Raw genomic sequence first — 23,168 nt, 5'->3', positions numbered from 1 at the left:
GTTCCCCTGCCACACGGACCCAGCTGCCACTTACCCCTTGTCCTTGCAGCGATGTTAGTGTTTCTTTGCCTGTAACGGGACAGTGATATAAATTATTAGAGATACTGAGCACTGAAATTGCTCTCAATTTCTTTCTTAGGAACAGTCACTTCTGAAAAGCTGCCTACCTCTGAAATGACTGCAGAGGGAAGAAATGTGATTGACATGAGAGCTGGAAGATTTGTGTGTGCTGCTCTCGCTTATACCAGCAGGTACTGGGAGAGACAGAGAGAGGAGTCGGACCCTTGGGAACTCTTTGGATAACATGAAAAGGGAGCCCCAGGAGCAGCTCTTTTTTTCCCCTCTCTGTGACAGTCCTGGGGGAGGTGGTCTTGCCTTACACAAGTTTGTACAGCATTTGTGTGTTTTTTTGGTACTGTGATTCTTTTACTGGGAAGGTAATTATCCTCTGTCCCAGAGAAAGCTATTGAGGACATACCTGCTAGGAGAACAAGCTATCGCTACAGGAACCCAGCCGTCCCTGTGGGCTGGTGCCAGCATAGTAACAAAGCTGTGTGTTTAAATTATACAGAGGTGGTTAATGAGTTTTCACCTTGTCAGGAGAGCAGTCCAAGGTTAAAGAATGATGTGTCCCAGAAACGAGAGTGAGAAAAGCTGAGTTTTGAAAATACACAACCTGCAGGGTGAGCCGGTATTTTAAAACAAACTGTGATAGGATTTTCCTTTTTATGGAAGCAAAGCACAGTATTACAAAAAGCAGGAGAGGGGCACTCTGATTCTGAGTGCAGTGTGGCAGCTAGGATATATTTAACATGTTATTATGTTATCAGTGGAAGTGTTTAATGAGATTTAGTAGATGTTCCCAAAGCTGTCGTGTCATGTTTATATATTCAGATAGGGGCTGTATGAAGCGGACTGTGATTTATTTGGCTGGCAAGCCAGGGCAAAGGGGGATTTCAGTGTTTCATGCTACATCTCATCAGGCAAATCTGTTCTCATTTTTGCTGAGATTATAAATGTTGCAAATGAAAGGAACAGAGCAGATGCAGTTTCTCTAGATTTTGGGAGGCATTTGTATCATCTGCCCCTTGACATTTTGATTGCCAAGGTAGCCCTACACATTACCAAGAATATATGCGTTCAATAGATTAGTATCCAGTTAATTGGTGGAGGCTGAAAAGAGTCATATTTACCCAAAAACAAAGGGAGGGGGAAGGATTTGTAACTATTTATGAGAAAAAGCTTTTGGCTTTGAATATAAGGAGGTCCCACCCCTGCTGTGCCACGTCCTCTAAGCCGTGCTTCCTGCATCACCCATTCCTTGCACACTTGGATCTGAAGCTCCATCCTCTCATCTCACCCCACACCCACAGACCAGAACCCCAAATCAATGTCCCCACCATCCTCATTGCCTTCTTTCCCTATTCCTGACAGTCTCAGGTTGGTACTCCCTGTCTCCAAAGCCCCGACCACTTTTGACTCACTTTTCTAGTCCCTGAAATGCAGAGCCTGTGGTGGGCGGTGGGCTGGGACCGTCTGCCTCACGCTGGCACAAACTTCTGTTGTCTGTTAATTGGCACTCGCTGCCTGTGTAAAAGCTTTTACTCCCACCCCATTCACACTCCTGCTCACTTTATTTCCATACATATCACACTCTGGCCCATTTTGGTTTTGTGACAGCCATATTTAAGGCCAGATTCTCCAGCACACATCTCTGGATTGCTCATTGAAAGCAAGACATGAGTAGCTTATAAGATGTATTTTTAGAGCAATATTCCTAGAAACACCTTAAATTGTCTTGAATTTGCATAAGTCTAGAAGCTTGTCATAGGAAATCATCACCAGATTAAAGTGTGTCTCATGAGAGTCTTCAAGGCTCTGTACAAGGCTCAGTACTACTCAATATTTTTAGTACTGAACTTGAAGCCAGAATAAAACTTGCAACTCACACAAAGACTGTAGAAAGGCCCATAGAGAAAAGGGGGCAGACCTATGGAGCAGTCTGGAGTGCCGGATAAGTTACTTATTGCACAAAGTTGTATTTAAGTGTTGTGCAACAACCGTTGCACAAAGTTGTATTTAAGTGTAATCAAACAGATGCTATACATCAGGAAAACAGTGATGCTGATAAAAGCTTAAGAATCCCAGTGAGCATGTGGTTGAACATGAAATCCTAGTTTGGTGCTACAGCAAAAATGGCCATGAGATGTATAAATAAAAGACAGCTGAATCGAAAGGGAATTGAACTCTGTACTTAGCATTAGTAGGGTTGGTACTTGAGGGCTGCACGTAGTTTATACATTCATGTCTTTTAAAAGAAAAAAAAAGAACAAAAAAAATTGCAGAGCTTTCAAAAAAGTCACATACTTTTTCTGAAGAAAGTGCTTTGCAGTGAGAAATATATAGGGCATCTTTAATCCTGGATGGTTACCTGATGTTGTTCTGTATCACTTTACTTGTGTAAGTTTATGCTGGGTCCAGGAGGTCCCAGAGCCACAACTTGCAAGTGACTGGGAGCATAATCAGGGCAGGAGCTGATGGATGCTTGCCCTGTTGTCGTGCTCTTCCCTGGGCACCTGCAGTTGGCCCACATGGAGAGTAGAGTTAGGATGCGGGACTGGATGGACCATTGCCCTGTCCATGTATGGCTGTTCTTCTGTCCCCAACAGTTTGTCCAGATCCTAGTATTTCCTTTAAACAAAACTAAGCTTTTGGGCTGATTGCAGGGGTAATCATGGAAAAAACAGAGCTTGTGATAAACAAAGGAATGCATACTGGAGCATCTAACTGTTCCTTTTGTCCTAAAATCTGTTTCTGCTTGCAGTGATAAAGTCTCGAGGTTAATTTTTAAAAAATAATATCAAGTACATGTATAAAGACCTGAGTTTAGCTGCATGGTCAAGGCACAGCTTGTTTTAACTCCTTAAAGATCTCTTCTCCTCCTAAGATATGACAATGTCACCTTCAAATGACACACAAGATTACATGCCTACACCGCCTCCTGCTTTTTAACCAGGACTGTGGACCTGGCAAAGCACTGCTCTCTACAGCTCCCTGAAAGGCTACTCATCTACTCAGCTTACTATTACGGAGATCTCTTGCTATATCCCTTCAGCATGTATCCACCATCACCTTCAGGGAAGCCTGGAGATGCCTCTCTGCAGCTGTAGAAAGAGGGCAGGATTTGTAATAGGTTGCTGTTCACTGCCTCTGTGCAGCTCCCTGCTGCCTTGGGTGCATCCCAGTATGAGGCATCCAAGTGACCACACCTACAGAGGTCCAGATTCCACCAGGAGGACCAGGATGCTGAAAGTCAGGCATTGCAGTGACACATAATGGCAATTTATTGTTTGTATCCTTTTTCTAGGATCTAGGTATTAGCCATTTTGTGCTGTAATTCCTCCTCTGTATAATACTCTGTGAAATAATGGGGGTAGCATGAGGTTAAATATGTTAAAATTGTTGAAATATGTTAATTTGTGAACCATTTGGGTAATCTCATTTGGTGATGGAGACCTTGCTAGTGCCTTGGGCAAACAACTCCGCAGATTTGCATGGTGCCTACAGCTGTGAGTCAGTCTGGAGAGATCAATCAAGTAAAGAATCAGAGCCTTTGTGCCAAACGGTGATGGAAAAAATCCTCCTAAGATCACACTGACAGCTTTGCCTTTCCCTTCGGAAAATCTTATAGATTTCATGAGCCCAGTAGAGTCACAAAGACAGAAAGGTTCTTTGAAGTGCTTCGTAGTGATAAAGCATAGATGTAACGCTTCTGATGGAAGGGTGGATAGTCCTGGTGTCTCCTCCCTGCAATCGTAATTAGTGTATCTTAGTCACTGTCACCAAAGATTCATGGTCAGACACACAGGAGAAATTGTGTGTGTCACTACCACTTCCTTTAATTTTACCAGATGCACATTAACTGGCAGCGTCTAGACACTTGTGTCCTACAAGACAGAATTTAAATCCGAATCGGAGAGAAAGAACATAGCTGCTAAAACACAGCCCTTCCTCTCTTGATTCATCTCTGCATTCAGTTTCTGCATTTTAGAGTACATTGAGTTTTCTGATTGTTGTTATTTTACAACATCTTCTTTAATGCATAGTGTTTTATGAAGGTGCCTTATGAATTAGTTATCGGTGACTGCAGAGCTGTTGCAACCATTAGTTTTGACAGTAGTGTAATCATTTAGTAAAGGCAATCACCTACTGCTTTTATAATCAATTTTTACTGTTCAGATCCCATTTGTACTAATTTATTTCATTACTGTGCACCTTTTCCAGCTGGGCTTATGCAACTTGCCAAGTTATGCTCATAGATATAATAACGAATGTTCACTTTAGTGTCTGAAAGGCAAATGAGAGGCATGGTTTCTCCTTAGTTTCCGTTAATATCGTAAGCGCTTGCACTGCACAATACCATGGCATATATTTGAGAGATATGTTAGATTTGCCAGGTAGTATTTTTTTCTAATGGGGAGGTTCAGAAAGCTTTTTCCTATGTCTTCAGAGAACAAACTGGAGAAAAGCATGTGACAGAACTGCATGATTTGCCAAGTGTCCATAGGTGGAGAATCGCAACTGAAACATCAGAGAGATTTCTGGAGCCCACTGGCACCTCACTACAATTTTTGGCTGGAGGCATGAGAGCGCAGCTTAGATTATCACACAATCAGAAAGCTGCTGGTTCTTGACAGTATATTCTGCAATCACTAAAACTTTTCCTGTCTTTTAAACATCCCATTGAAATGCAGCAAACACCAGGAAATCTCTTCTCACATTTTGTGTACCTTTGTCATGTTCCTTCTGTCTTGCAGATGTTAGGATGTAATTGCCACAAAGAAAATGGCTTTCTGTGTTGTTTATTTAGGAGATGAGAAGCAACCTAAGGTGTACTAAACCTCTAAACACAATGGGGCTAACAATAAGACATAAATATTCACAGCTGAACATTTTTATTTGAGCCTTATGTTGTGTGCACGTTAGTAGGAGTGAAACTGGGTGTTGAGTTTGTATTTTGCAGTATTTCACGCTGGCTTGGAATAATAATCTTAGAGTTTTGTGTTTGGCTTGCAGATGGCTCCCCAGCAAAAGGCTTACATGTATGGGCAGCAGTTCGGTTTCCATATCACTGGAGTCAAAAGCAATTCGTCATTTGGCATTATTTCAAAAGAAAAAAGCTGGAATCTCTCTGGTAAATAAATAGTCACAGGACTTGAGCTTGACTAGTAGGTGCAACTCAAATAACATATCTAACACACCAAATTCCATGCTTATTTACAGGTGAAGCACGCTGTTTAATCATCTGTTATTTCTAAAGGGTATGCTTGCTATGGCATTCAGCATAATTTAAACAGGTGAGGGGAGATTTGGAAGTGGTTTGCTTTCAAACTTGTGGGAAGATTTCTACTTTACTTTCTTTACTTACGGTGAAGTTTGAATTTATGGAGAAGGCGTGGGTTAAAAATATGGTTTATGCTTATTGATTTCTAATAGTCATGCTCAGAATGCATCCAGGCCTTTCAGTGTTCCTGTTTCAAATTGTTTGCATTAGGCATTGAAAACTAAGGCTTAAGGCTGAGTTGGGCTGGAAAACAAGAACTCCGTCTCATGAAGAACTGTTGCAGTTCCAAAATGTGGTTTCATTTTGTGTCAAAATGAAACTGCAAACTTTTCAAAATCTGTTCACTAAGAACAATGAGATGTGTAATGACAAGAGGGCTCTGTTGGGATGCAATGTATATAGGTGTCACTGCTTCCCTGATTCAGGCACAAGCAGGGCTGGAACCTGGGCTTTGCATCGGCCACCGTTGATTACTGGTTGTTCTTGGCCGCTGTTGATTTCTCTCTGACATGGCATCTATAGGCCATTTCAGTTTTAACACTCATGATGAACCAGCAGCATTCAGATTTTGTGGGTCAGATGAGGTCTTTCTCTCTCTGGCTTTTATTAAAATATCCAGCCTTACTTGGACTTCTTGCAGGTTTCTTGAAATAAATACATTTCTGCAAAATCCCTCGGTCTTGCCAAACTGGAGTTTTCTCCATCAGCTCTTGATTTTGTTCCACGAATATCTGACAGCTTGGATAAACCAGTTGTAAAATCTTCCAGCAAGTAACTTCATATTTTCTCCCCTGGCTTAAGAGAGGGTGTAAGAGAAATTGTGAAGTTACCTGTGGAAGATTACTTGCTGGATGTCTTCCTTCCTATATGTGTGGAGGAGCTCCAGATAAATAGCGGCAAAGTTCCCTCACTGCTTGCATTCAGATTCTGCAATAAAATCTTCCCTGCTGTGACATTTTAAAAATGTCAGTGCCGGTTATACAGAAGGTGGGCAGTGGACAGTCCCTGCACTGGTTTGTTTCTCTCTGCCGTTTCCTTCTCTGCCAGCTATACCTGCCTCTTGTGCCCCATATGCACATCACAGGGCAGGGCTTGTACCATTTTTGACAGGCTAGCCCTAGGACTTCTGCATGCTAATAATGACTCTCACGCTAAAATGAAATGTATTTGGGAGTCTCAGCTTAGTCACACTGCCAAGCCTGATTTACATTGCAAAAAAAATCCTTATCCCAAAATATCCTATTGTGTGGCAGGGCTGAAATCTAGATAGACACAGCCTCCTAGATCCAGACAGTAGGTTTAGGATCAGGAAGGAGTTTATCTCCAGGTCAAGCTAGCAAGCACTTTGTGGGGTTTTTTCCGGCTTTTTTTTGTTTGTTTGTTTATGGTCTTTTTTAGGGTCATCTCAGCTCTGTTACATAACAGACTCTCCGTTTCTGCAGAAACCAAAGAAAAATTATACTCTTAATTTCTCCTGGGTTTTGGGTGTTTTATATTTTTGCTTTTTTTGTGCATGCACATTGTCATTTTTGAGGCTTTTAGTCTCTTATATGAAAGACCTTAAGTTTGTTGGAGCATGTTACAGCCTTTTTTCTTTTTTTTTATGGCTTGTATTTGTCAGGTGCACCAGAGTGGATGTTATTTATACTTTGTTGTTATCTCCCGGGAGTCTCCTCCTCAGATTCAAGCAAAAGAATCAATCATTTCATCTGGTCTTTGGCATCTTGCAATAGCAACAGGCAAATTGTATTTTAGTACGTTGGGAAGAGATATTAGAACAGCTCTAAATGTTTTGGGGCAACAGCAAGGACAAGTGATGGAGACTGAAGAGGGAGTAATAAACAGGACCCTCCACCATTCTGGAGAGGGTTTGGTGTAATTCATCTAATATGAAAAAAGAAATCATGAAGATATCATTATCTCTTTATGTATTTCAAATTAACCCAGTGAAAACTTTGCCAAAATACAGAGATTTGAAACCTGACTTACTGCCTCACTGGATACCTTGCTGAAAAACTGTGAAAAAGGATGACGGATTTTCCTCCCTCCCGTGTGCCGTAAAGAAACATGGGAAAACATGAGGAAAGTCAGCTAGATAAAAAAACCCAAACCAGTGAATTTCCTGTGGTGATATTTATAACCAGCTATGTATAAATGCAACAGAGAGACAAAGAAGACCTGGAGACATGTGAGTAAGACAGGGGAAAGACAAGTCCAGAGCTTCTGCTCCTGCCCCTGTTCTTGGAATACTGACGTGCTCCAGGGAATGGGAACCAGGACCTCTGACTCCTCCCTGTACAGGCTCATGCTCAGTCTTGATCAGTGTCTGCTCTCCTTTCAGGCACCATTGAATATTTTGCTGCCCTGTGGAGCAGAAAAATGACGGGAACAGCAATAAGAATAGCCCTTTTTGGAGGAGGTGAGAAAATCGGAAGGTCAGAAATCACAAAAGAAGTGGCCCGGCGAAACCCACGGGCAGCAGTAGGTCGTATGGGTGCACAGCGAGTCCCTGATCCTCTGCTGACGCAGTGACACATCGACGGCGATACCTGACCCCGTCGGTGGTGTGGGACTCGGCCAGCCTCAGGATGGAGGAGCAGGGCTGGAGGTGAGGCTGTGCTCTGCTTGCTGTCAGCCTTGGCGTGTGGGGCTGGTTTCAGACTCGCTTGCTGCAGCTAGAGCTGAGCCGAGGTTAAAAATGCTGCTGTCTGTAGCTTGTAAATAAGAATTCACACACGGTGCTAAGCCAATTTGTTGGTGTTACTTCCTTGTTCCTGTTGTTGCTAAAACTGCACTCACAGCAAAAAGCTAAAGGGATTGAAAGAGTCAGAAGCGTGTAAGAAAGAACGGCAGATTCTGAAGTGGGCATTTGAAGGGCTTTCTGCTTCTGCATCGGTCATAAAACAGCTTTCATTTCTATACAAGCACTGAAGGAGTCAGGATTTATTTTATGGCTGATGAAATAAGTTGGAATTTGTCTACTCGGTGGCTGGTTCTGCATCCCACATGTGCAGAGCGGTCTTATTGTCTTTGACAAGGATATTACCTGAGAAAGGTAATGGTCATGGCCACAATGTCTCGCTGTCTGCCCAGCTATTTACAGTGTCTTTTTCTTAACAGATTCTTGTACGCTTGAAATACAGCTTTTCTGGGTAAATTCATCATGTCAAGAAACTAAACATCAGCATTCAACCTTTGCAAAGGCATTTTCATGCTTCTGTGTTTTGGGTCTTTTTTTTGTTTCTCCTTGAAGGAACCAGCCGGGATTGAAAGTGGATGATTTGAGATTTGACAAGACAACTTTAACCCTACTGGCCTTCTGCTGCTTTCACTGACTACCCAGTTATCAGAGAGGCAGGGAGGAGGTGAGCAGATGGGGGTGACGCAGGGAAAGCACTGGGGGATGAGCAGGACAGTAAAGCTGTATGTGAAACACTAGCAGAGGGGGTGATCTGTAAGGGAAGGGTTTTCTCCAGGCAGGGACCTGTGCTGGAGCGACGGCCTTCTGCACGTCTGAGAGGTAGCGGAAAGGAACAGTGAGAGAGCAGGGAAGAGGGGACAATGGATTGGAAATGGTGGGAGGCACGAACCAGACCCCAGTGAGCAGAGCTGCTCTGGTAACTGCTGTGATTGTAAAGATACGCCTGTCCACCTCCCGAGGGCCTGATAGCTCCCACAGAGCAGGCTGTGGGTAGATACGGTGGGCCATGAAGGAGGAGAGCTGTTGCTGGAGGAGCAGCAAGAGGATCAGGAACACATGATTTTAGAGCCAATTTATCTTTGGAAAGATCGGTCCCATCACAGTCCTCTCTGCTGGCCCAGCTCTTGCCCACGATGTCACCTTTCCGCAGCACCGCATGAAGAATTTGGAACTTTAAAAATGCAACAGTTTCTATTTCTTTCCTCAGCAGCAATCAAGATTGCCAGTTCAATGTTCAGAAAATAGGATAAAACTGAAGTAAACAAGTCTCTAGCCTCCAGCCGTGGTGGCACAGGGACTCTCACTCCCTCAATGGCTCTGTAGATCCATCCCACTCCCTTTTCTAATTTGACAGCAGCTTCAGGAGACCTAATCTAAAAATGTGTTGAAGCTGTGGTAATTGGTGAAATGAAATAATTGACAAACTGGCAACAACATTTTAACCTTCTTAAAATACTTATACACTTTCAAGGTATGCAAGGTTAGCATGCCATAGAAAGTGTGCTCAGTGCTAGTTTTGGATATATAGCCAGGCTATTTCTCTGCCAAGATTTGTGCTCTGAAATGCAGCCAATATTGAGTTATTCAGGTGGATGAAGGGCATTCTAATGACACAACAGCTTATTCACACACACTTGTGCTTGTAAAATGGCTGAAAGTTATTTTCATAAAACTTTCAAAACCAGAAATTGCTTTAAAACATCATGTTTTACCAAAAGTAAGACATTACATAGAAAATGCTTCAAAATCTGTAAAAAAATAGGTTTTACACAGTGGTAGACTTGAACAAACAATAGGTCCTTTTCCCTTTTCAAATCATCCACGAAATGTGTTTACTTCAATTTCATATAACTTACTCTGAAAAGTGATATGAATTTATGGGTTATGGCTGCAAACCTTTTGGTTTTAGTACGGCTATTTGGATGGGCAGGCATAGTGAAACTGGTTGCTTGGAGGTGGATTCACCTGTTCAAACTTGTAATTTTTTACACCTGAGCTGGTTCTCTAGACTCCACTTAGAGTTAAAGCAAAGGCGGCAGCACTTTCAAGCTGTAGTTCACATTATCCTGAGGTAGATGAAATCTGTTAGATAAATTGTCCTCTGGAAGTGATGCTGCTGCTCTTGTTTTTGAGGTTTTTGCGAGAGCATCCCACTGGCTTGGATGGTCTCCAAAGAGTGTCCTCCTGCACGGCTTCACCCTCGGAGGGTCTCAGCCACCAGTCAGGCTTCCATCCTTGGGCCCCAGGTGATTTCAGATACCCTTGGGATAGGTCACAGAGTGCTTTGATGATAAAAGCCTGCTTCGTAAGCCCTTGTAGAGAGCAAAGTGCAGTTTGGAAGCTCCTACCTTAGCCCACAGTGGTAGTGTGAGATGCTGTTATGTTTTCCACGAGGCTGGGGTGGCAAGCGCAGGCATAATGTAATGCTGGCACCCCTGCAGGAGGTGATGAGCTTACATATAGCCCAGGCCATATTGCTGCGTGCCAGGGTGGGACACAGCCTCTTAACAATTCAAGCAGTGAAGGAGAGCAGTCTGATCAAACTTTGCTAAGTACTGAAATAGCTGTTCTGGAAATCAATGCTATTCATGCTCTGCTCTGCCCTTTGAATGGTATCATTTACTCAGAATATAGCATTGCACCTAGTGCTGCATCTTGCTGTCATTGAAGCATTCCTCATTGTATTTCTCAGTGCAAAGCTAACAGCTTCTATAGAAAAGGAATCTGAGACCTGAAAGTAAAAGAAGAAGAAAAAGAAAAAGGTGACAGTCTTAGTAAACCTGCCAGTTCAAAGGTATATTTAGAATATATTGTAATAAAAGAACTGTCAAACTGAAAACGAGAGGCTTTGCTTCTCAAGGTTTTACAGGGCCATGGTTCATGGAAGCGAGAATACAGCAGGACATTTTGGCTTCACCTACAGTCGAAAATTAAACAGGTTGAAGACCGTCCTCTGGAACTTAGGTCAGCTTGGAAATCATCCTGGTAAATTCTTTCAGTCTCCGAAACAGGATGGCTACCTGAAAATTGCCTACGGGGGATTGTTCCTGGCAGGAAGAAAGTCAGTCCTTTAAAGCCTGCCCTTTACCTCTCTCTCTAGGTCAAGTCCCTGAGTTTACTGTTGAACGACGGTGAGCTCAAAACTTTCTGTGCCTGAATTCCAGTTACAGGCCAGTCTTTGAAGAGGTTTGCTTCCTGTGCACAAATCCCAGTGCTGGGACTGAGCTCCACATGTCTGTCAGGGATGTGTGGGTCTGGCATGGCCGAGCTGGGATTGCAAAGTGGGGTGGAGTGGGTATCACCCAGTCTTGGCTAGACCACATCTTTCCCTTCTTCTGTAGGCAACGTTGAACGGGCAATAAGCAAGCCCTCTTTATCAAGCACTGATACTATCTGTGCACTCAGCAACTGCAACACTGATCTTTGGCAAGGCCATGAGAAATTTATGAAAATTTGGAAGAAAACTGCTCTTGCGGGGAGCAAGCACAAAGAAGAGAGATTGTTTAAAAACTGATAAGCAAATCTGTTTGGCAGCCACTTTAAGAAGTGAGAAAACCTTGGGCATTACAGAAGAGGTTTATGTTAGCCAAAAGTCCTGCTGCTTTTGCATCTGAACATAGATACTTGATCGGTCAGGTGGTGTGCTGTATATAGAAGAGCTACGGGAGTAAGTAAGTATTTTAGTCAAATCTTTTATGCTTTGGGATAGCAGAAGTTGCTGGCATAGGCACAGGGAGAGGCAAAGGAAGTAGAAGGTTTGAGATCTTCTGTGACAACTTCAGAGTATCTCAGTTCTCCAGACTTCCACTAAGTCCTGCTGCCACTTCTGTGGCTCAGTGAGATGTGAAGGAGGTGTTGTCAGGGGTGCCACACATCACAGCTCATCAGGCAATGATGACAAATGAGTCAAGAAAATTGAGTGCGCTGTCACTTGTATGTGTGGAGGCACACATCTCCTCACCCAAATTCTCTTCGGATGAAATCCCAAGGACGACTCTGCAGGACAAACAACCAGGTTCACCTTACTGTAGTGGGGATAGTGCCAAATAAGGTGAATGGATTTATACCCACTTTTTCTGAAGGGATGATGAAACAATTTTCTAGGGACAATCTCGTCTCTGAGAGACTATTGTGGTGGGTGAACTGGTTTTTGCTACACTGCTTTTCAAGCTTTCATTGCCATCCCTTCATTCTACCAATAGTAATAATTACTATTATTTCTGTTGGCATAACATTTCTTCTTCAGAAACCCATAAATGGAGCTAGGATGCTGTGACAGGTACTGTGCAAAATAGAGTGTAAGTAACAATTCATGATATGCAAAAACCTTCCTGAGATTAAGAGTGTCATTGATTTACAGACATATTCAAATACATGACTGTAAACCCAGACATTTCAGGTGACGGGGAAGATTTACCTGTGTTGCACACCTGCTCTTCCTTGCAGTGTTCTCAACTGCTAAAAAATGCATGTACAATGCACCTCTTATCTATTTTTCAGGTCCTTCTCTGTCTAACAAAGCTTGAGAGCAGACAGCAGTTTCTTTTTACAGTAAGCACTATGTCACCAAAAGTAGATTCATTGCCAAATGATAAAATTAGAAATACTGAAATGGACTATCTTGGTGGATTCTAATTAATTATGGACACTAGTGCTATAATCAGAGATCATTCATTAGCTAATGGAGATATTTGGTTTCAGCTGGATAGTCTTTCCCCTTCTAGTTTCACCCATGCAATTTTAAAAGGCAAAATTCAGAATCAGGAACAACTTTTTCCCTCTGTTATAATAAAACTCACCTTTATGAAATCACATTATGAAAAGTGATCATTTTGTGCAGGCAGCTTGTGTGATTTTGAGCATGTTCATCTATCTCCATGACTCAATTAGGTATTATCATGATCTTTAGTGGACTTAGTTCCTACAAGAGCTGTGCTAGGTTGTGTACAAGCCTCATCCCAGTGAGCGTGTCTAGCTTCCCACAGAGCAAAGTCGTCTTATAATACAACTATATTTTTTCTCAAAAGTGACAATTGTTTGAGTTAAATGCATTTTGATCCAAATCAAAATCCTCTGCTCTCTTAACTCAGTTCAGCCTCCCTCTGAATGTTCTGGCTTCGGTTGCGTCCACAATTGCAGAGATATCAGGCAATCTCCTTTTCTAAGAATATTTTCAGTTCAGCTAAACCCAAGGGGTAGTAAAATTCTTGTCAGAAGCCAAAAGTCATGAGACTTCCAAGCCAAAAAAGGTTTTGACAAGTTCAGCTCTTGAGCATTTGGCTGTTCTCCTGCAACCACCCAAAATCAGAGGTAACAGTTTTCTGTGGCTGAAAGTGACAGGAGGTTCACTACCACATCCCCCAAAAGGTTTGTAAAACACTTACGTTTGGCCTGATCTTCCAGTTCAAACTCAAGTGAGTGGGTTTTTTTTTTCTTATTCCTGCAAAAAGTCTCAGTGCCGTGAGGAATGGTAGAGGATTAAAAAACAGTATGTATTTTTTCTGCACATAGCTGGGTTATAAAGGTTACAATATTAATTATTACTTATTAAATAAATACATAAGACATGTGCTGTTTATTTTCCAAATTACCTTGTTTTTTATAAACCGAAGAAACCAGCTGTCCCTTTGCCATGGGATGGTGATGTGTATCCTTTTGATTCGACAGAACTTGGCCTTCCCACACCTTCAGAGGGCATTTGTGAGTGACCTGATTTCCTAGCAGTGTGTTGTCAAGGAATTCCTAGAATACAGAATAAAGTACTGAAATGCAATTTTACTCTGAGATACATAAAAGCACATTAAATTTATATCGATTGGAGACCTGTGGCCATCTTCCAAAGTACATATTTCTTTTTCATTTTTTATGGACAGGCAATTAACTTTACTTGCTTTAATATAAATTAGAGTTTAAAATAGCTGCTTAGGTTCCCTGCCTTGGAAGGTGCAATTAATTACATCTTTGCAAAATACATTGCATAGCCAGATATGTGAGATGTATCTGATATCAGACACAACTCTCATGGCAAGCCATTACAAATGCAGTATATATAGTAAACCAAAGCCTTTCAGAGAAGTCCCAAACACTTAACGTTATACCAGGAACCAGATTCTTAGGGGGGAATCCAGCCTTCCCAGAGAAGGCATTGGCTCAGCTCAGGCGAGGACTTCAGCAGAGCTTGCTAGAGTGAGGCAAGATGGTCTGTGCTCATCTGTGCTGGACCTAGCTCCTATAGTTGTGGTGGGGCAGAAAAAGGATTTTAGCTGGTGAGTGGACCAGCCTGGTTCTGGGGGTATTTTCTTTCCGTTTGAAGGTTTTGTGAGTTCCACAAGTCCTGACTCCTGCAGATAAATCAGAATAAGACGGTAGCAGATAGCACAGGGAAGATGCAGCAGGAGTTAGGAGACGTTCAGGAGAGATGTGCCTCTACCCTTGCCCACAGGTAATGGCGTGTCAGGTCTCTGACTTTTAAGCAATCAGGAGAGGCCCAGGCTGGGGGGACGAGGGTGGATTTGCCCTGGGGAGATGTCTACCCAGTCAAAGCTGACACGTGAACTGCTCATTCCGGGTTCCCAACAGAGAAGCAGAGCTTGAAGGTGCAGCTCAGCTCATCCTGTAGCAGATGTCAACGGGGTGTCCGCTCTGTGTTAAAAGGCTGCTGAAGGAAAGGCCTGAGCAAGGGAGCTGAAGCCGTGCACTTACGAGGACTGTGACCCCCATTTCCCGGCTTGCTGGGAGCTCTGATGGCCGTTCACGATTCTGCGAGGATCCTTCTACTGCATTTTCTGGCTACCTGTACAAAAAGCAGTTGGAGCCTGGCCTGTGGATGCGGTTAAGGGGGACCCCTAAACCCATCAGTGCCTGGGGATTTTCCAGGCGTAAGTGCGTACTGCTTACAGCCTTCAGTGAGGCTTACAGAGGCCCTGAACATTCCTGAACGTCCTCACGGTGGGGCAAAACTGCAGCCGCCGCTTGCAGCCCAAGGGCTGATGGTGCTTGGAAGGCAATGTGGAATTAGCTTGGAGAAGCTGGGCTTTTCCCTGAGGTGCTATGAGCTTGCACAACCTGATGTGTCCATGGTGGGAAGGTGATGAGTGGGTCTTGGCAATCCTGAGCTAATTGTCAGTGATGTACTAATTGAAAGGTAGCATACCAAATGGAGAGGCATGACCCATCTTCTTAACCCTCATTGCACAGCAGTGATGAAGCTGTAATTCAGAGCTGAGTGCCCAGGGATTAAAGATGTTAAACCACAGCTCGTAGAGCTCTGCTTGGTGCTGTTTCACTGATCGTCACTGGTCTGTCCGCTGGTACGGTGAGGAGTACAGAAGGGAAGCAGACTGTGAGCCTCGCTCTCCATGCACAGCCTTTCTTTTGGTGGGCAGTAAATGAAGGGAAATTCTTGCGGTACCTGCAATATGCAGCCTGACACAGGGATGTTCACAGCTACGGACCTGTCTTCACATGGAGACATTTTTAATTGCATTTCATCCTTTAGAAACGAAATTGAAGACTGGAAAGCAAACGGCACACCCTTCCCTCCCAGCCTCAGGCAACTGAAATACCCAGACCTCCAGAGGGAAGAGCTTTAAAGCCATGGGCCATTTCAAACCAAATTTCTTCTTTTAAAAATCAGATGAGTTAAACATAATGAACAATATTTAGTTCCATCTTCTCTTTCAGGCATCTGAAATAGACAGCTCCATGCAGAGGAATTACCCAGTTCCCCCATGAGTGATCTTTATTTGAAATCTAATAGTGCCACCGCAGCCTTCTGTGCTCAGAGCTGGAGTGATTGACGCAGCGTTACGGCAGCTACACCATGAACCGTGTGGGCTGTCTCGAAGGTTTGCTTCGCATTCATGGCACCAGTGCTCTCAAACCCATAAATTACATCATTAAAACCCCGAAACCATAGAGATGTAAATTAAAACTGTGTCAAACTGAGTTTTTCTGCTGTTCTGCAGGCTGCAGGGAGCCAGCAGTCAGGGAGACTGTACCACACGTGGATGGGAAAGTAAAAGACCTGCAAAATCAGGCTCTGACCATTGTGAAAGCTGTGCAAATGTGCTATGCACACTCAAATACACTCTCAGTCTGTCACCAATAGCACACATTTCATGGGTGACAATTGGGCCAATAACTCATCTGTGGGTGTTACATTTCTCAATCAAAGCCATAGCAGGCAGTTCAATAAAACAGTTTTTTGCTTTTTCTCTGACTCAGGCTTTGAGTAACAAAACAGGCAGACGTGTTCTTGGGCATGGAGGATTTAGTAAGCAGTGTAGAAAACATAGCAGGGCAGACCAAAAAAGAGTAAGGGGTTGTAATACCAGGGGCCGTTCCCCATCACACATCCCTTGGCAGCAGGGCAGTTAAAGAGGTTCCTGCACCTGGAGGAATTTCATCCTTCCCCAGAGGCTTCCTCCCTCCAGACTGGGCTGGTTGGCTTCTTTTGTGTCTCTCTGCCTTGGAAAGATCCATGAAATGATCCATTTTAAGAAAACTGATTGATCTTTTGAGAGAAAGAAATTTTGCCTTTACAAATCTTTTGTTCAGCCAGGTCACTTCACAGATCTGGTTCAACGAGAACAGCTGAGGCTGTGGTTCAAGGATACAGCAAATCTTGCTTGAGTGCTCCTAGCATGGAGTGAAAAAAGCCAGAGCAACATGGTGTCAGGTGCTCCTCTGGGCACTCTGCTTCTTGAGAAGTATTTGGAGAACCTGGAATGGGTTAATTTGCACCCACCAGCTTTGTGCCAGATTGAAACTTTGGCACATCTGTCTGAGGGCTGGTAGTGTGGAACCAGATGCTGGGCTCTGCAAGCCATCGTTTCTGGATGTCTCTTTTGTCTTTTGGAGTTTCTGGATGTCTCTTTTGTCTTTTGGAACCTAAAGCTCTGAGACACTATCATGACTGTGTAATTATAGCATTCACGGGCCAAACCAAAGGTCTTTCGAGTGGTGAAGTGGATAAAAGGAAGAGGACAGACCTCCATTGACTTCTTGAGCCAGGAGCAGTGCCATTATATTTATTATTCCTTGAAAAAAAGTCTCTTTGGCTTTGTCTGGTCTTCCTTGGAGCTATGCAAAATCTCACCACCTGCAGTGTCCTGCAGCAAGGAGCTCTACAGATTATCATGCATTGCATGAAGAAATCCCTCCCCACTGTTTTGAATCTGCCACCTGGTAAATTTACTAGATGTTTTGTGGTTCCTATATCAGTGAGGCAGCAAACACAATTTCCTGTTGAATTCTCCACATCTTTCGTGATTTTGAGGAGCTCTCTCATCTGCTTCCTCAGCAATGTCTTCTCCAGACTGGTTCCTAGTCTGCTCAGTCACTCTTTGCACAGAAACCTTTGGCCATCCCTGTCTCCTCTTTTCATATCTTTCTCAGTTCCCCTTCATTTCTGAAATGAAGATTGCTGTACCGTGCATGGTATGCTGACAGCCAGCATGGCATCCCATGCTGTGCCTTTCCCAATTCCATTTCTAACCTCCCATTTGACCTCTCCTGAGCACTGAGCTGACATTTTCACAAAACTATCTCATGCCAAGGCCTCTTTCCTGAACAGCTAGTTCAGAGCTTATCACTCTGTCTGCAACAGAAGCATTATTTTTTCCCACGTGCATTACTTTCTGCTTATCTACATCAATTTGCATCTTCCATTTTATTATCCTTCGCCAACTGCTTTTGTACGTATTACACCAAAGGTCATCGGGAAATTTCTGCCCTTTTTCTGGATAGCTTGGGAAATGATCCATGTGATGAATCACCCCTTGCCTCCCTGTACCGTTTCTGGGAATGCATGAGCACTAGAAACTAGTGCTAGAAACTAGAAACTAGGCTTTGCCTAAGTCAGACAGCAGGGAAAATGCTGAGGACTGATACATGTCTTAAATCTCAACCCTGTAGGGTTTGGGGGTGTAAGTGAGAGAGAGTTCTCCCTTCCCTCAGGATGAAAAGTCAGAAAACTGCTGAAGTGTTTGAGCAGGAGGTGGACCAGATGACCTCCACAAGCCCCATCCAACCTAAATTATTCCACAGTTTGGAAAAAAGTCAGGTGTGGGTTTGGAGGGGGTGGCACTTTTTAAATGTATGCATTATCTGTCAAGTTAAACAGATTTATTACATTTTTTTACTACGCTGTTGAGCAATAGCCCTAATAAAGCCTAGCTGGGGGAATAGGAGCAGAATGAATTGACAGTACCTGTGCTTTTCAATATTATCTGTCACATTACTGGAGAAAATATACTTTGCAGCAAGTACCAAGAGGTACCTAAACAGATGACGCAATTAAAATCACTGCTAAAAATGGGCTTTTGCATTAAGGCAGTTTCTAGTACTGCCTTTTCACCTGCAGGTGGTTTTCTAGAAAGCCCTTTTTTTGCATTACTTCTACCAGTCACTGGAGAAGCCAGTGGCCATGGTCCGCCAGCAGCTACCCTGCAACATTTGGCAGCAAGCTGAAGCATGAAGCCCCCCGGCACTGGCTGCTCTCATCTAAGCTGGGGGGGTGGGTGTTCACCAGCACTTTCTGAGAAGCACCTGCCCTTCAACTTCACACCAAGAATCTAATTTGGGACTATTCCTGGGGATTTCTTTGTAACATCATTTGGGTTGTCTTTTAATGTCGTGGTGATTTTACATGGACTATGGATTTTTACCTCCTCAGGGAATACTGCAGAGGCTGAGTTTTTCAGTTTCTCCTGCTGATATTAATCTAGCATCTGACCTAATAATAAGCCTTTTGGGGGGTCACTATACACAGACTTCCGTGTGATAAATGGTTTAGGCTATTCCAGCGTGGCGTGCGACTGCAATCCCCTTCTCCCAGGGCTGCAGAGCCCTCTGCCATCCCCATCCCTCTGCTCCCCGCCACCTCAGTCCCAGACCGGAGCCACTCTGCAAAGGGCTCCTCGGCACATCCTCAGTCCTGGGACCCTTCCCTATCTTTCCTGGTTGTTTCCGATGCATTCACTCCGTGCACATTAGTTTTCAATGCCAAGCTGGCTCTGCTATAGGATCACATCTCCCTGCTAGGGATTTCCTTGGCTCCTACCCACCATGCTGCCTGTCCCTGCCTACAAGCAAGGGACTTCTCACTTCTGCTCCACCTTCAGGTTTTGTCTCTGCACACCCTCATGATTACTGATACAGACTCATGTTTTTTTCTGGTGGGGGAGCCTGGAATAAGGGAAAAACAGATTATTTTTGCACTTTGGGGGTTGGTCATGCACTTAACAGACCTGAAGTGAATTTTTTGCATGTGATTTTCTGCACAGCAGGTTGATGTGGTGGGTGGAAACAGCATTTTTGTGTCCCTGGTTTGGAAACTTAGAGCTTAAATTATGTGTCAGTGGCAGGTCTGAAGCAAAGGAAGCCTGGCTTGCTCAGCTCTCACTCATGAGGTGGGCTGAATTTTCTTGCTTCCAGTACTGAGAAAGAGAAGAAAAAGTAAATTATTTCCACAGCAGAGGGTGTAGAATTTGAAAACACTTTCTTTTCTTGCCACAACAAATTACATATGTATACAACGCTACATATACCTATATATTTAAAAGAACCTTGGCTGGAGAGAGGGGTGGGTTGCTAATGTACGTGCTTTTCAGGATTACCAGTTTTCCATACTATGTGAGACTGTCTGGATGCTGTCCCCATGGTTCAAGCTGTGCTGTCCCCCTCGCTGACGTCCCACATTGCAACCCGGAGGGTTGAGCATCTTTCTGGGGGTGTCGCTGATTCTGGTGGGTCTCCTCGGGAAGGCAGCAACGCTCTCGTGCAGTACAGAAGGGAGACCGAGACCAGGCGAGCGCAGGCTTTGCATCAAGGTGAGGCACCGACCAGGCTGGCTTAAAACCATCCCCGCTCTCACACTTGCTCATGGAATTATGGCTACAAAGAGAGGATTTTTCTAAAACGCTTAAAGTGACCGTGTTCTCGCTGGAGGAGGCATAAGGGATTTTGCAAGTGGATTCAATGGGAATGAGACCCAGCGCTGACCCTTAAGAGGATGATCTTTTCCTGCGCGAAGGGTCTGGTCAGAGGGAGCTGCGATGGGCATCGCGAAAAGCAGCTCCTGGAAAGGGAGGGGAGCGGCTGGGACGTCTCCTGCCTGCGCTGCTGCAGGCAAGGAGAGGGAGCACGGGGGGAAGCCCCGTTGCTGGGGGATAAGGCAAGTGGCAGGAACAGGAGATGGGTCTTAAAACACTTCCTAGGACAAGAACGGGGGGCTCCTGCTATTTGGCATAAACCTCCTTTAAAATACATAATAATAATAATTGGCATTTCACATTTCATAGTGCTAATTCCAGTAGATAATTGGGTGGAATTGAAAACACGTGCTGTAGCTGCATCACCCGAGGGCATAGAAAAAACTCCATTTAACTCTTTTGGGAGACCCAGTTTTCACAAGTGCCATCTCTTCATCACCTCTCCCATGCCTTGCCTTCTCACAGACCACGCAGGGATCTCCTTATCAGTGGCACGTGTGCTCCCTGTGTGACCGGGAAGGGAAAAGTGCTGGGACGCCCTCGCTCCCCTCCCCGTCTCACCGTGCCGATGCTGCCGTACGGCCCACAGCCCACCCGCGGACCAAAGGGACGGCAGGGATGCCTCTGCACATCCAGGGGAGCAGCTTCATCTGGTGTCTCCTTGTGTGCTGGTTTCAGCTGGGACAGAGTTAATTTTCTTCACAGTAGCTAGTACAGGGCTGTGTTCTGGATTTGTGCTGGAAACAGTGTTGATAATTCAGAGATGTTTTCCCTACTGCTGAGCAGGGCTCACACAGAGCCAAGGCGTTTTCTGCTTCTTACCCCACCAGCGAGCAGGCTGGGGGGGCACAAGGAGCTGGGAGGGGACACAGCCGGGACAGCTGACCCCGACTGACCCAAGGGATATTCCAGACCATACGATGTCATCCTCAGCAATAAAAACTGCAGGGAAAAGAAGGATGAAGGGTGGGCATTCGGAGTGATGGCATTTGTCTTCCCAAGTCACCGTTAGGTGTGACGGAGCCCTGCTTTCCTGGAGATGGCTGAACACCTGCCTGCCCATGGGGAGTGGGGAATGAATTCCTGGTTTTGCTTTGCTGGCGTGCACGGCTTTTGCTTTACCTATTAAACTCAGCCCATGAGTTTTCTCACTTTTACCCTTCTGATTCTCTCCCCCATCCCACCGGGGGTAGTGAGCAAGTGGCTGCGTTGGTTGCCGGCTGGGGTTAAACCACGACACCTTGGTAGCTGCTTGATGATAGCACCTTCCCTACGAGGTTGCACTGTTTTTTGGTGTTTTTTAAATTTTTTTTCTATCAGTGGGAACAGCTGTAGCACAGGGACATTGTGGCATTGGCACTTAATGGCATTCAGGCTCCAATCCCTCCTACACCAGCGTCAGGATCCCCATCTTTTTGCTGGGCTAACAGATGGCTTTGCAGAAGACTGGGGTAAGGAATGATCTGCAGAGGTTGCTGCTGGAGTGAAAACAATGTTTTACACATGTCAGGCTGGGGGTCTGGACAAAGCAGAGGTGATTTTTATCCTGGCGTTATAACAGGCAGAATGGATGCAAAATTACAGTGCCTGAGAAAAACAGCAAAAAAACCTGGGGGGAGGTTTACTGGCCATTTGCTGCTCTTTAGTTAAAAATAGTATGATTAGGTTCTAGGAATGATTTCAGAAAGGCAGAAGTTTGGAGCAAGAGGTAATATCTTTTATTAGAGAAACAGATATCGCTGGAAAAAATGGCCAAGCTTTTCTCACAGCTACATTACTGCTCTACCATGATTCAGTTATTAATAAATATATTCTTACAATTTGAAAGGGGTCTGTTCAAGGCCCTCTGGAAATTGATTTGAATTGTGCCATTACTTCTGATGGTGGTTGCTGCCTTATAAATATACTCAGCAATGACATTAGCCTTGCTCTTTAATTGAGGACTGACTTCTTTCAGCAGGAAGGTGTTTCATGGCTGATTATATATGTTCCTTTGCACCAAATGACACCTGCTGTCATAATAGCTTCCATTTTTATTGCAATATAATACAAATGATCTCAAAAGGCTTCATAAATTACTGAAAGATTTACAGAAGGGAACAAGATATTTTTAAAACCTTACGTGTGAAGTCTGTTTTTCTGTCTTCTTTGAGAAAGTACTTTTTTATTATTTAATTTTTCTCCTTGAAATTAATGGGAATATCAAAGCTTTTTTTTGTTTATTGCAGGGAACCACTGAATAATGAACTAATGGACATTGGGTAACTTCTTTGCTTCCCAGCAATGGAAAGGATGCAATCCTAAATACCTGGAAAAAAGAGAGAGCCCCCACCTCCTTCACTCTGCAAGTACAAATTCCAAAGAAGTAAAAAAAGAAATTAGTTCAGTAAAAAATACCTCCTCATTTAGTCTGACCACCTTTCACTTTCCTGGTCCCTTCATTTTCTCACTTGTTCATGGAGCTTTCCAGATTGTACAAGGCTTTGATTTCCCTAGAAAAAGTGAGAAAACCTTTTTGCCTCCCATACGACTTTAATAATAAATCTGTCATACTCTGCCCGATGCATCATAAAGAAACGACAAAAAAAAAAAAAAAAATTACAACCCGTTCAGCAGATATTGGCAGCGCTGGCATGAATTCAATTTGCCCATGGGTGGACAACTGAGAAACATAAAAGCAGAGTTTATATATGCTCCTGACAATAGCTGAAGGCTCTCCTGGCACAGCCTGAAGGTTCATGACCCATAAATATTTCTCTCCTGGCAATTGCAATCTCAGCCTCCTCCTACAGCAGAACTTGTAAAAGCTGTAGACAGTCTATTGCTCTCCTGGGACTTTCAGGCTCCCCTTGCAGATTTTATGAGTATCAATCACAGGCATTATCTCGTAAGACTTACAGGTTACCAGCTGGTCTGCTGTGTAAAAGCGCTGCTTGCAGTGCTGGAGACTGTAAATGCCACGAATTTTAACTATTTCTGTTTATGGGATATGTACGAAAATTACATTTTCATCCTTTAGAACTCAAAGTTTCTGTTAACAGAGCAAGGATCTGATCTGAGTGTGACCAGGCACATGTGAAAAATGGATTTTACCTACCCAACAGTTGTTTTCATAATGCTTCAGACT

At 43.9% G+C, this 23,168-nt stretch overlaps 1 long non-coding RNA gene across 1 annotated transcript in view; it reads left to right on the top strand.

Annotated features, from left to right (window-relative positions):
- LOC115353372 overlaps positions 1–22,495 on the top strand; it is a 49,417-nt gene extending 26,922 nt beyond the window's left edge. Inside the window, exons 3-4 of the long non-coding RNA XR_003927575.1 lie at positions 19,661–19,879; positions 22,270–22,495. This is a non-coding gene — a long non-coding RNA (uncharacterized LOC115353372). The remainder of the gene's footprint in view (positions 1–19,660; positions 19,880–22,269) is intronic.
- Positions 22,496–23,168: the final 673 nt, after the last annotated feature.

The sequence above is a fragment of the Aquila chrysaetos genome, chromosome 19 (genome assembly GCF_900496995.4).
Source record: "Aquila chrysaetos chrysaetos chromosome 19, bAquChr1.4, whole genome shotgun sequence".
Lineage (NCBI taxonomy): Eukaryota > Metazoa > Chordata > Aves > Accipitriformes > Accipitridae > Aquila > Aquila chrysaetos.
The sequence above is the reverse complement of the archived record's forward strand: the minus strand, read 5'-3'. Positions and strand labels throughout refer to the sequence as shown.